General features: G+C 26.5%; 1 protein-coding gene across 1 annotated transcript in view; it reads left to right on the plus strand.

Moving 5' to 3' along the window:
• The window catches only part of CadN (neural cadherin), a 470,814-nt gene that overhangs the window by 434,345 nt on the left and 24,121 nt on the right, over window positions 1-12,348 (plus strand).

The raw sequence follows: 12,348 nt of genomic DNA on the forward strand, positions 1-12,348 counted from the left end.
TCTCCCCACCCATACATATCCTTATCCATAACCAATACTACCCAAAAAAAAATACAGCCAGTCACGTCATATCAACCACCCATTTCATTCATCATTCATTGATTTTAGCGCCATAGTTTTTGGTTCATTTCGTTTAGAGCCATCAATTGGTTTTTGTTCTGTTTTTTATTGTGTCTCTAGTATTTTTCGGAATTTATTATTACTGGTATTTGTTTTTTTTTTTTCATTTTGCCTTCCTTGTTCTAGTTCGATTATCATTTTATATGCAATTTAATAGCATTTTAGCTAAAAATTCTATATCATCGCATATCAACGTTGATATGGTTATGTGATGAACAGTAGGAAAATTTTTTGAAATATTTAAAATTATAAACAAATCATATGACCTAATTTTACTTAAAGTGGATTAAACAGATACTGTACAGAGGTGCAAGAATTACAATTTGGACATGGGTTCATAATAATATTTCGAAACTTTATACTCCTGCACTTGCCTGTTATTAAAAAAATATATATAAAGAAACACAATGTCCTGATATATGTTGGTAATATAATAATCATCTTCATGCACTGGTAGAAAAAGCTTCGTTATTTTAACTAAATGTGTCATTAAACTTAAGCCAACGAAACAAATTCGTAAATATTATGAAATTGTTCATTATTATAACAAAGTATAGAGAAAACGAAACTCTAGCGTTAGCTCACAATTAAAAAAACATTTTTTTCTGTGCCCATGGAAGCTTCAACGTACCTTGTCCTAGCTGCAGATGTAGACTACTCATTGATGATTTAAAATCACAATAGTTCTACAGTAATTCCTGCCTAATGACCTTGTTGACTATATTCAAACCTTTGGGTAATTACCCGAGTGAGACATTTATCCAGAATTCAATAATTGAGATATTGTCCTGTAAATTCTCCAAAATGCTACCACTACCTTCTCAAGGATTTCTTCATCATCATTCAAACTGTTAGGTAACCATCCGAGTGAGGGATTTATCCAGCGCTCAGTTATTGAGGCATTGTCCTTTAAAGTCTCCAAAGTTCAACCACGACCTCCTCAACGGATTTCTTCATCAACATACAAACTTTTGGGTATTGACCCGACTGAGGCATTTTTCTAGTGTTCAATAATTGTGATGTATATTGAACCAAGACCTCTTTACGGATTTCTTCATCAGCGTACATAACACTGTGGCAACTATAATCAATACAAACTAGAGTTGTTTGTTTTCAATTGTCGTTTTGCTTTGGGCATATAATTCTTTGAGTAATTAACCGTGAATTTTATACTAAAAACATGAAACGGGGATTTGGATAATTAAGCGATATAGTCGTATAACCGTGGGGGAGAAAATAAGTGAAGAATACTGTCGTAATATAATTTCTGAGTAATTCACTGTGGTAAGGCTTCGAAAAAATGTAGAATAAGGCAGCACTCTTTTATAGTAGCGAAGTTCACCACCTGTTGTGGACAAATAATATCCGAGGTTTGGATCAACAAATTGCAATCAGAATCCAGAATCAGTATTTTAGAGTTTTACAAAGTTTCTTACCTTTTTTAAAATTTCCAAATTTTCTGGATTTTAAACTCTTAGGGCAGGTTTCTCAATGTTTTGTATGGATAAAGCAGATGATCTCATATAAAATTTTTACTCACCGGAGGTCTACCCTGCGGATAATTATTAATCGGAAGATGAGTTACAAGTCATTATAGAGAGGTCTTACACAAAATAAAAATTTAGTGTAGACCCAAACCTTTATATCCCAAGCATTGTCAATTAGTACCCCAGCAAAAAAATGTGGAAGTTCTTCTCAAGGCAAAACTTTAAAAGAACTTCCAAAAATGCTCTCCCAAAGATATTTTTTATTTTAACTGCACAGGAAGTTCATTTGAGTCAATTACTTTATAACCCGCTTTTTCATATTTTTAATGGGAAATTTATTTTTTTGTGTGTTTAAATAGGTTCAAAAAAGATTAAGAATTAATAAAATGGTACATATTATTTAAATTTAGCCGAAAAAATGCTAAATGCTTTGTAGAAAAATTTTGAATTTTTGAAAATATTTGATCACAAAAGTTCCAGACAAGCGTTATAATGCATTAAAAATAATAAACAATTTTAAAAATTATTTATTTGTCAAAATATCACAAAATTTCTTAATTCACATCCAAAGCACTGAATTCGCCTCACACCTTAACAAGTGATGCAAATTCAGTGCAGCGGCTGTTGAAATGGTGGGCATACGTTCTATGACAAGCCCATGTTAAATTCATCGCTTCTGCGTCAATTTGGCACCACTACCGGATCCAAAAAGAACATTTTCACTACTTTTTTGGCGACGCTTTTTTTTACTGGGACATGTAAATGATGGAAAGCTGATTGAAACCAATTTTTAAAAACTTACCAGGAATCAGTTTTAAAGATCATGTAATATTGAGTTCGCATTCCTGGACGCTCCCTATTATTTTTATTGGTTCAGTGGTAAATGCCCTCGATCTTTTCAATATGCCAAATAATTAATCATAAGAAAATGTTTGCTTTGTTTTTAATTGGAATTGAGAGGGATCATTTTTAGGAATTTTAATAAAAAATTTTAGATAGAAATTTATATACGATTTACGCATACGAAAGCAATCCTATATGAGCCAGCACTTTGAAAGTGCACACAAAATCACAATCACGAAATTAATTGATCCAATTAATTTTTAATTGAAATGTCTCACATAAATGATAGTATCAATAAAAAAATTAATTTAAAGCCAATTAAAAATGAAATGATCCAATTATAAATTTAATTGATACTATTAATTTTTGTTTCATTTAAAAACATTGTTGAATCAGTTATATTTTTAATTGAATATTTTTAAAATTCAATTAAGACTTTAATTGAAAAAAATTTCGTGAATTTTTTGTTTGTTTTATAAATGCATTAATTATTTCTTTGGGTCAATGATGTATGTCCCCGAACTTAGGTTAGGTTAGATGGCAGCCCGATGTATCGGGCTCACTTAGACTATTCAGTCCATTGTGATGCCACATTGGTGAACTTCTCTCTTATCACTGAGTGTTGCCCGATTCCATGTTAAGCTCAATGACAAGGTACCTCTTTTTTATAGCCGAGTCCGAATGGCATTCCACATTGCAGTGAAACTACTTAGAGGAGCTTTGAAACCCTAAGAAATGTCACCAGCATTACTGAGGTGGGATAATCCACCGCTGAAAAATTTTGGTGTTCGGTCGAAGCAGGAATCGAATTCACGACTTCGTGTATGTAAGGCTGGCATGCTAACCATTGCACCACGGTGGCTGCCATGTCCCCGAACTTACCCTTTATCATCTCTTTATAGTGAAAGAGAACGTCTCCTCTTTCACTGTAAAAATGTATGCCATTAAATAAAATATATTTTTCGAACTTCCCCACTGTGTCATAGTCTGTATAACAAATGGTTAAATTTCATTTCATTAGTTTGTTTAAAGGATTTCACCTTTTATGAAAAAATAAATAAACTGCACAAACATTTAAAGTAAAAAAACAAAAGTTCCATCTAAAAAAGGGATAATTGATTTTTCTAAAAATTTCCAAAAAAGAAAATCACAAGAGGAAAAAACTAGAAAATTGATAAACACTAAAATACACTAGGCGTGTATACTAGTACACAAACACACATATATAAAATATAAAAAAAAAAATTATATAAGAGGAAAATAGCCTTACCCTACAGAATAAACAAACAAAAAAATGGGCAAAGCTTTTTAAATCTCTTTTTAAGTCAAGCACATAAAACACATATTGTTATTAATCCCCAGGACGATGCTTCAATTAATATTAAAAACGAAACAAAAGGGAGAAAAAACATCACACTCACTAAACAAACCTAAAACCCTTGTGTACAAAGTATTATATAACAGAAAAATATCGAAAAATTCAATTAAAAAGTTTTTTATTAAATGTGGGTAATAAGTTCGATTTAAGCTAGTAAGATCGAAAAAAATGTAACTAAATAAATAAATCTTAAAAAATAGCTTTTTTAGAAATTCTTTTTTAGAAATTCTCTATTAAATTTTGTCGTTGTCTTAAAATTTTTGTCTTTACATAAAATTTCATAGAAATTTTATGTAAAGACAAAAATTTCTATGAACTTTTAGATAAAAGTTCATAGAAATTTTGTCTTTAAATAAATTTATTTAAATTTAAAATATTAATCTCTGTTATGGAAAATATTGAACTATGCCACATTGTTCCGGGAAAATAATTTCGTAATATTTTTAAATATGGAGAAAGGTGTATATACTGCTAAATTGAGATACGCAATATTAATAGTTTGTTCCAATTTTAATGGAATCAATAAAAACTTTTCGAAAATTTCAATTTAATGAAATTATATGCTTGTAATGATCTGATTTTTTTATCAACCTTCGAAAACTAGTGTTTATTTGGGTCAAATAAATCAATGAAACTATTCATCTTTACTGCCCTTAATCGTAGGCTTTGAACTCGGTAGTATATAGTATATAACATATAGTATATATAGCATTAACTAATAATAAAACCTGATTTGAAAAACCCTATACGGTTATGATCGCTTGAATAAATACATACAGTTCCATTAGAAAATGATCTAAAGATCATAATAAAATATTATCATTGTGATTCTTGTCATTTTCCCCCTCAATGAATCGAAGCACACTTCATTAAATTCTCTCATATTCAAATGCACTTCACACCATATTCATTTCATATTGGTATCTATGTTAATGTTTTCATTCAAAATCACATTACCGGTTATTACCTTCACCACAATCATTGAGACCATCTCTTATTAATTAACTCTCTCTCTCTTGAATAATAGAGAATGAATGCATCTCATTGTGGTGGTGGTGGTAATGGTGTGAAAAGTTCAAAAGCAGCAAGAAACACCAATGAGCATTTTTTGTTAATCAACCCAATAGGTAGCATGCATGCATGCATGCACCATGCTTAATAACCAATACACCATTCGGTCAACAATCGACCTTAATACCATAACAAATGGGTTCAAATTAAAACTACAAATTGGGGGGAGATTTCATATGAATAGAAAAAAACCAGTTTGTGGTGTTCATAGATGGAATTTAATTAAGGTAAAAAATGACATCAAATTGTTAGATTTTTCTATTTAAAATCAAAATAGTCACGTTTTAAAATTAAAATAATTCAACATTCAAATGAAACTATAATTATTATCAACTTGTCAAATGCATTTGAACATATGCGATATAAAGTTGTTTATTTGCATTTATAGTAAGATTAATATATCTCATAAACATTTTATCTTTATACTCAGGTTCACAGATTTTTTGTCTTCAATTAAAGTGTTATCGATATTTTGTCTTTAGATAAAATTTCAGATAAACATTGTCTTTAGATAAAATTTCATAGACATTTTCTTCTGAATATAAAATGTCATCGAAAATTTCTTCTGTAGATAAAATTTCAAAGAAATGCTGTTTTAGATACAATTTTATAAAAGATTTGCCTTAAGATAAAATTTCGTGGATATTTTTTCATTAGATAAAATGTCGTAGACATTTTCCTTTATATAGAATTTCAACGAAATTTCAACTTTAGGTAAAATTTCATAGAAATTTTGTTTTTATATAAAATTTTAAAGAAATTTTGTGATTAGATAAAATTTCATAGAAATTTTCTTCTGTAGATAAAAAGCTATCGAAATTTTCTTCTGCAGGTAAAATTTCATAGAAATTTTTTCTGAGATAAAGAAATAAAAATGTTGTCTTTAGATAACATTTCATGACCAGTTTGTCTTTAGATAAAATATCATAGAAATTTTTCTGAAGATAAAATCTTGTGGGTTTTTACTGTAGATACAATTTCAATATTTTGTCTTTAGATAAAATGTCTGATAAACATTGTCTTTAGATACAATTTTATAGACATTTTCTTCTGAATATAAAATGCCATCGAAAGTTTCTTCTGTAGATGAAATTTCAATGAAATGCCGTTTTAGATAAAATTTTATAGAAAATTTGTCTTAAGATACAATTTCGTGGATATTTTTTCATTAGATAAAATTTCGTAGACATTTTCCTTTATATAGAATTTCAACGAAATTTCGACTTTAGATAAAATTTCATAGAAATTTTGACTTTAGATAAAATTTCATAGAAATTTTGTTTTTATATAAAATTTTAAGGAAATTTTATCACTAGATAAACTTTAATAGAAATTTTCTTCTGTAGATAAAATGCCATCGACATTTTCTACTGTAGGTAAAATATCGTAGACATTTTTTCCTGAAATAAAGAAATAGAAATGTTGTCTTTAGATAACATTTCATGGCCAGTTTGTCTTTAGATAAATTATCATAGAAATTTTTCTAAAGATAAAATTTTGTGGGTTTTTACTGTTGATAAAATTTTATAGAATTTTGTCTTTATATAAATTTTTATAGAAATTTTCACGTAAAATAATATTTCATACAAATTTTCGTTTTAAAATAAGAATTGATTTAAGAAATGATCGTCTTTAGATAAAATTTCTTAGAAATTTTTTCTTTAGTGAAAATTTCATGGATATTTTGCTTTTAGGTAAAATTTCATGGAAATGTTGTCTGTAGACAACATTTAATAGAGACTTTTTCCTTAGATATAATTTGAAAGGTATTTTTCTTTATATAAAATCTTCATAAAAATGTTTGTCTTTAGATAATATTTCATAGAAATTTCCTTTTTAAAATAAGATTTGTTAGAAATTTTTTTTTAAGATAAGATTTGATAGAAATTATCGCATTTGGATGAAATTTGTCTTAACATAAAATTTCATAAAATTTGTCTACTATAGATAAAGACAATTTTTCCATATATACAGAAATAGAAATTTTGACTTTGGATAAAATTTCATAGGGATTTTTTTCCTTATATAAAATACCGTAGAATTTTTTTCTGCAGATAAAATTTTACGAATTTTTTTCTTTATATAAAATTTCATAGAAATTTTTTCGTAAGATAAAATTTCATTGAAATTTTCTTTTTAAAATAAGATTTGATAGAAATAATTGTGATTGTATAAAATTTTATAGAAATTTTGTCTTTAGTGAAAAATTCATGGACATTTTGCCTTTTGGTAAAATTTCATGGAAATGTTGTCTCTAGACAACATTTAATAGAGACTTTTTTCTTAGATATAATTTGAAAGGTATTTTTCTTTATATAAAATCTTCATAAAAATGTTTCTCTTTAGATAATATTTCATAGAAATTTCCTTTTTAAAATAAGATTTGTTAGAATTTTTTTTTAAGATAAGATTTGATAGAAATTATCGCATTTGGATGAAATTTGTCTTTACATAAAATTTCATAGATTTTTTCTTGTATATATAAAGACAATTTTTCCTTATATAAAGAAATATAAATTTTGACTTTGGATAAAATTTCATAGTGATTTTTTTCCTTATATAAAATATCGTAGAATTTTTTTTGCAGATAAAATTTTACGAATTTTTTTCTTTATATAAAATTTTATAGAAATTTTTTCGTAAGATAAAATTTCATTGAAATTTTCTTTTTAAAATAAGATTTGATAGAAATAATCGTGATTGTATAAAATTTTATAGAAATGTTGTCTTTAGTGAAAATTTCATGGACATTTTGTCTTTTGGTAAAATTTCATGGAAATGTTGTCTGTACACACAAAAAAAAATTTTTGATTTCAATCACGAAAATCGCGGATTCAATCATTTTTTTAATTGAAATGTCTTCAATCACGAAAATGATAGTATCAATCACCCATTTTGATTGAAAACCAACACGATTTTTAATTAAAAATTTAATTGACTTTTGTCACGGAATCAATTAATTGTGTGATTGAATCAATTAAAAACGTGATTGATTTTTAACATAAAATTCAATCACAGTTTTAATTGAATCAATTAAAATTTTAATTAATTTCGCGACAAAAATCAATCAACTATTTGATTCATTCAATTAAATAATTAATTGAAATTGGCTATAAATTTCGATCAAAAAATTTATATATTGCGACCCCAAAATCGTATTTAGTTTTTTTTTCTTTTGAAATAAAAGAAAATATGTGTTTCTTATAAAACATATTTAATATTTTATTATTTTTTGAATTATGCAATAGACAAATAAATTTGGTTCTTGTCATTTGTGTTTTGTTCTAACATAACTTACGAATACAACTACTATCAATAACAACTATAGGGTGAAAAAATAAATTATATAAATCATTATCTTCCTTATAATAATAACCATGTTAGTATGTTCCTTCTAATATGTATATGCGCCTAGATTTCCAATAAATCAGCAGCCTGTAAGCTAAATTAGTTTTTCTGAAAGTAAACAGAATAATTCGAATTTAATTTTGTTCAATTAAAACTTAATTTTGTTAAATATTACCTGCATAGAATATCAAGTTCAATTCTTAGTTCCAGGTTGCAGATTTATAATCTTCTTTTGCAGTTGTAGTCTTTTAGCATAAAAAGGAACTCGGTAATTTAATTTTAGTAACAATTCCTTTCCAAAATTTCCACACACTAAAATCGACTATCAAAATTTGAACCAATCAAAGACAAAAATAATGGGAAAGCAATGTAATATTTGGTATTATATTGATGATACTTTGCAAATTCTGGAAATAGAAAAAAATATAAATGGAAAATACATATTTGTATTATTTTCGGATATTTTTCATATTTTTAAATCCAAAAGAAAGAACTTTTTTACCATTAGATAATTCAGCTCATTAGTTTATATACCAGATATACTGCTCTCTACTTGAGTTCAAACTGAAAAAGGCAGGTAGAACAAAAATTTAATTTAATGCCAACGCTACTTCGCAACTTCAAGGTGAATCTTCCAACAAACCCATACCGCTCTTGGTTTTAAGAAAACTAGGAGTGAAAAAATTTATAATTTTAAAAGATCAATACGTACCCACTTTTTTATTGCAAACATATTATTATATATTTGATAAAAATGATGGAGTTGATTGGTCAATTTCACGAAATAAAATTGGTCACTAAAAGAAATGAATAAAAAATATATTATTTTAGTCCGTTTAATGTAAACAGGCTTCAATGGAAAACGGTATTCACATTTCACAATTTCTTACCTTCAATAAACGTAGATTGTTTTCCATTTTTGCAATACCACAAAACACAAACACAGGTAATTTCAAATGCGTTCTGTCATATATATTTTTCAAACCTTTACCACGTGTGCGTTTGTTGTTGCACACTTTATTTATTTCAACCCTTTGCTATGATTTGTTGTTGCGTTCAAAATATTTATGCACACATTTTGAATGCAGCAGACAGAATGTCGCCTATCATGTTTTTCAATTTACGCGAAAAACAAAAACCCAACCGTTCGTTACGAGTTACTTCCACAGACTGTCATACATTATTGAATAAATACCCATTCTCTTGTTCTCTTTTCGCTCTTTCCATTCCTCAAAATTATTCAGTTTCAATCACAAAGGTGATTGGATCAATCACATGTGTAATTGGAAACGGAAAAAATTTCAATCACGTTTGTAATTGAAAATGATTTCCGAATTGATTAACAAATTGATTGAATCAATTAATATTTTAATTGGAAACGTAACAAATATCAATCATTTTTTTAATTGGTTTTTATTCGGATTTGATTAAATAATTAATTGAATCAATTAACATATTAATTGAATCCGTTTCCAAATTCAATTAAAGGTTTAATTGAAAAAATTTTGGTGATAATTTTTTGTGTGTAGACAACATTTAATATAGACTTTTTTCTTAGATATAATTTGAAAGGTATTTTTCTTTATATAAAATCTTCATAAAAATGTTTCTCTTTAGATAATATTTCATAGAAATTTCCTTTTTAAAATAAGATTTGTTAGAATTTTTTTTTAAGATAAGATTTGATAGAAATTATCGCATTGGGATAAAATTTTGTCTTTACATAAAATTTCATAGATTTGTTCTTGTATATATAAAGACACTTTTTCCTTATATAAAGAAATATAAATTTTGACTTTGGATAAAATTTCATAGTGATTTTTTTCCTTATATAAAATATCGTAGAATTTTTTTTTGCAGATAAAATTTTACGAATTTTTTTTCTTTATATAAAATTTCATAGAATTTTTTTTCGTAAGATAAAATTTCATTGTGATTTTTCCTTACATAAAATATCAGATTTTTTTTGCAGATAAAATTTTACAAATTTTTTTCTGTAAATACAATTTCATAGAAATTTTTTCGAAAAATAAAATTTCATAGAAATTTTTTCGTAATATAAAATTTCACAGAAATTTTTTCTTTTTTTTAATAAAATTTGATAGAAATAATCGTCATTGTATAAAATTTTATAGAAATTTTGTCTTTAGTGAAATTTTTATGGACATATTGCCTTTAAGTAAAATTTCATGGAAATGTCTGTAGACAAAATATAATAGAGATTTGTTTCCTTAGATAAAATGTCGAAGGATTTTCTCTTTAAATAAAATATTCATAAACATGTTACTTTAGATAAAATTTCATAGAAATTTAGTCTTTAGCTAAAATTAAATAGAAAATTTATTTTTAGATAAAACTTCATAGACATTTTGTTTTAAGATAAAATTTTTATGAAATTTGGTTTTATATAAATTTTATACAAATGGATTTTTTTTCTTTAAATAAAATCTTTAGATAAAATTTCATAGAATTCCGATATATGAAATTTTATCTTTGTATAAAAAATCCTAAAAATGTTGTCGTTAGATAAAATTTTATAGAAATTTTGTCTTTAAATAGAATTTCTCTGTCTCTTTGTCCTTAAATACAATTTCTCATTCATTTTGTCTTTAGATAGAATTTCTTAGGGTTTTTTGTTTAGATAAAATTTGATATTTGTGGGTGCTTTGCACAATCTTGCTTTTGGCCTTATTTGAATTGCTAAGAAACTGGGATACCCTTAGAAGTCATTGATTTTCTTGTGGATGCCTCTGTTACATTAAAGCTTTAATTAATTATATTAACAAAAAAAGCTTTGTTTTAATAAAACAATATTATCATTTTCATTAGATTTATTTACAACTTAATATTATCACTTAAAGCTTTATAGACTCATTTCATATTATCATCATCATTCTCATTTTAAAGCTTTAAGCTTATTCAAACGATATTTTGTGAAACGAATATGTCCATTATTTTCTGTTTGCCATTGCTCTCATGTACATTTCCTTCTCAGAGAAACAAAAACAAATAATCCCTCTGTCACCTGAAATGTGTTATCCGTTTTGATGTTGTTTGCTCATATCACATAACTCAATATTTTTATCTCTACTCTCTCTCTCTCTCTCTTCATTACCAATATCATCATCGCTTACATTAAATTTGCAACACTAAAGGTGTGGTGAAGGTCGCGTAATGTCACAGGATGCTAAAGGTTGCACGGATCGCAACGAATGTTTGGATTTGCCTTGCCTTAATGGTGCTACTTGTATGAATCTTGAACCACGATTACGTTATCGCTGTATATGCCCCGATGGCTTTTGGGGTGAAAATTGTGAACTTGTACAGGAAGGACAGACGTTAAAGCTAAGCATGGGTGCTTTGGCCGCAATTCTTGTCTGCCTGCTAATCATACTAAGTGAGCAATTTAATTTAATTTCAATGCGAAATTTTTTGCTAATTATGATTTATGGTTTCAAAATCGATGTATCTGAAAACTACTTGCGCCTTTGCCCTAGTTTTTCAAATTGTTAACCAAATCAGACCACTCATATTCCATGCATTGGAAAAAAAATGTTTATGTTTTTATAATTTTAAAATTGAAAATATCCCCAAAATACCATTTCTAATATTTTTAAATATTTTCTGGTTTGAATATCTCATATTTAATAATTGTTATTAAATTTTCATATTCCATACAATCATATATATTTTTTGTAAATTTCAATGTAGATTTTTTTAAATGTCTATTTTATATTGGTGTTCTTGATATTCATAGATCATTTTCATGAAAACACCATTTCATTAGTTTTATATCGTATATCATTTCACATGCACTATATTTTAAATATTTATATCCCAAATATAATAGCATATGTATATTTCACTAATTAAGTTATTATCATCATTAATTCGTCCATAGACATAGAACCAAAATCGAGCATGATTCCATTGTATTAAATTACACCTCATTAATCTTAAATATTATAAAATTTTAAACATAAATTATATTATGGCCCAATACAATGTCTCACAATTGTTTTGGTTGTATTATAAATTTAATATTTCTTCCGAGAACATCGATCATTCATAGTGTGTGTCTATTTTAATCTTCAGAATAGC

Source organism: Haematobia irritans, chromosome 2 (assembly GCF_050003625.1).
Source record: "Haematobia irritans isolate KBUSLIRL chromosome 2, ASM5000362v1, whole genome shotgun sequence".
NCBI classification, from domain to species: Eukaryota; Metazoa; Arthropoda; class Insecta; order Diptera; family Muscidae; genus Haematobia; species Haematobia irritans.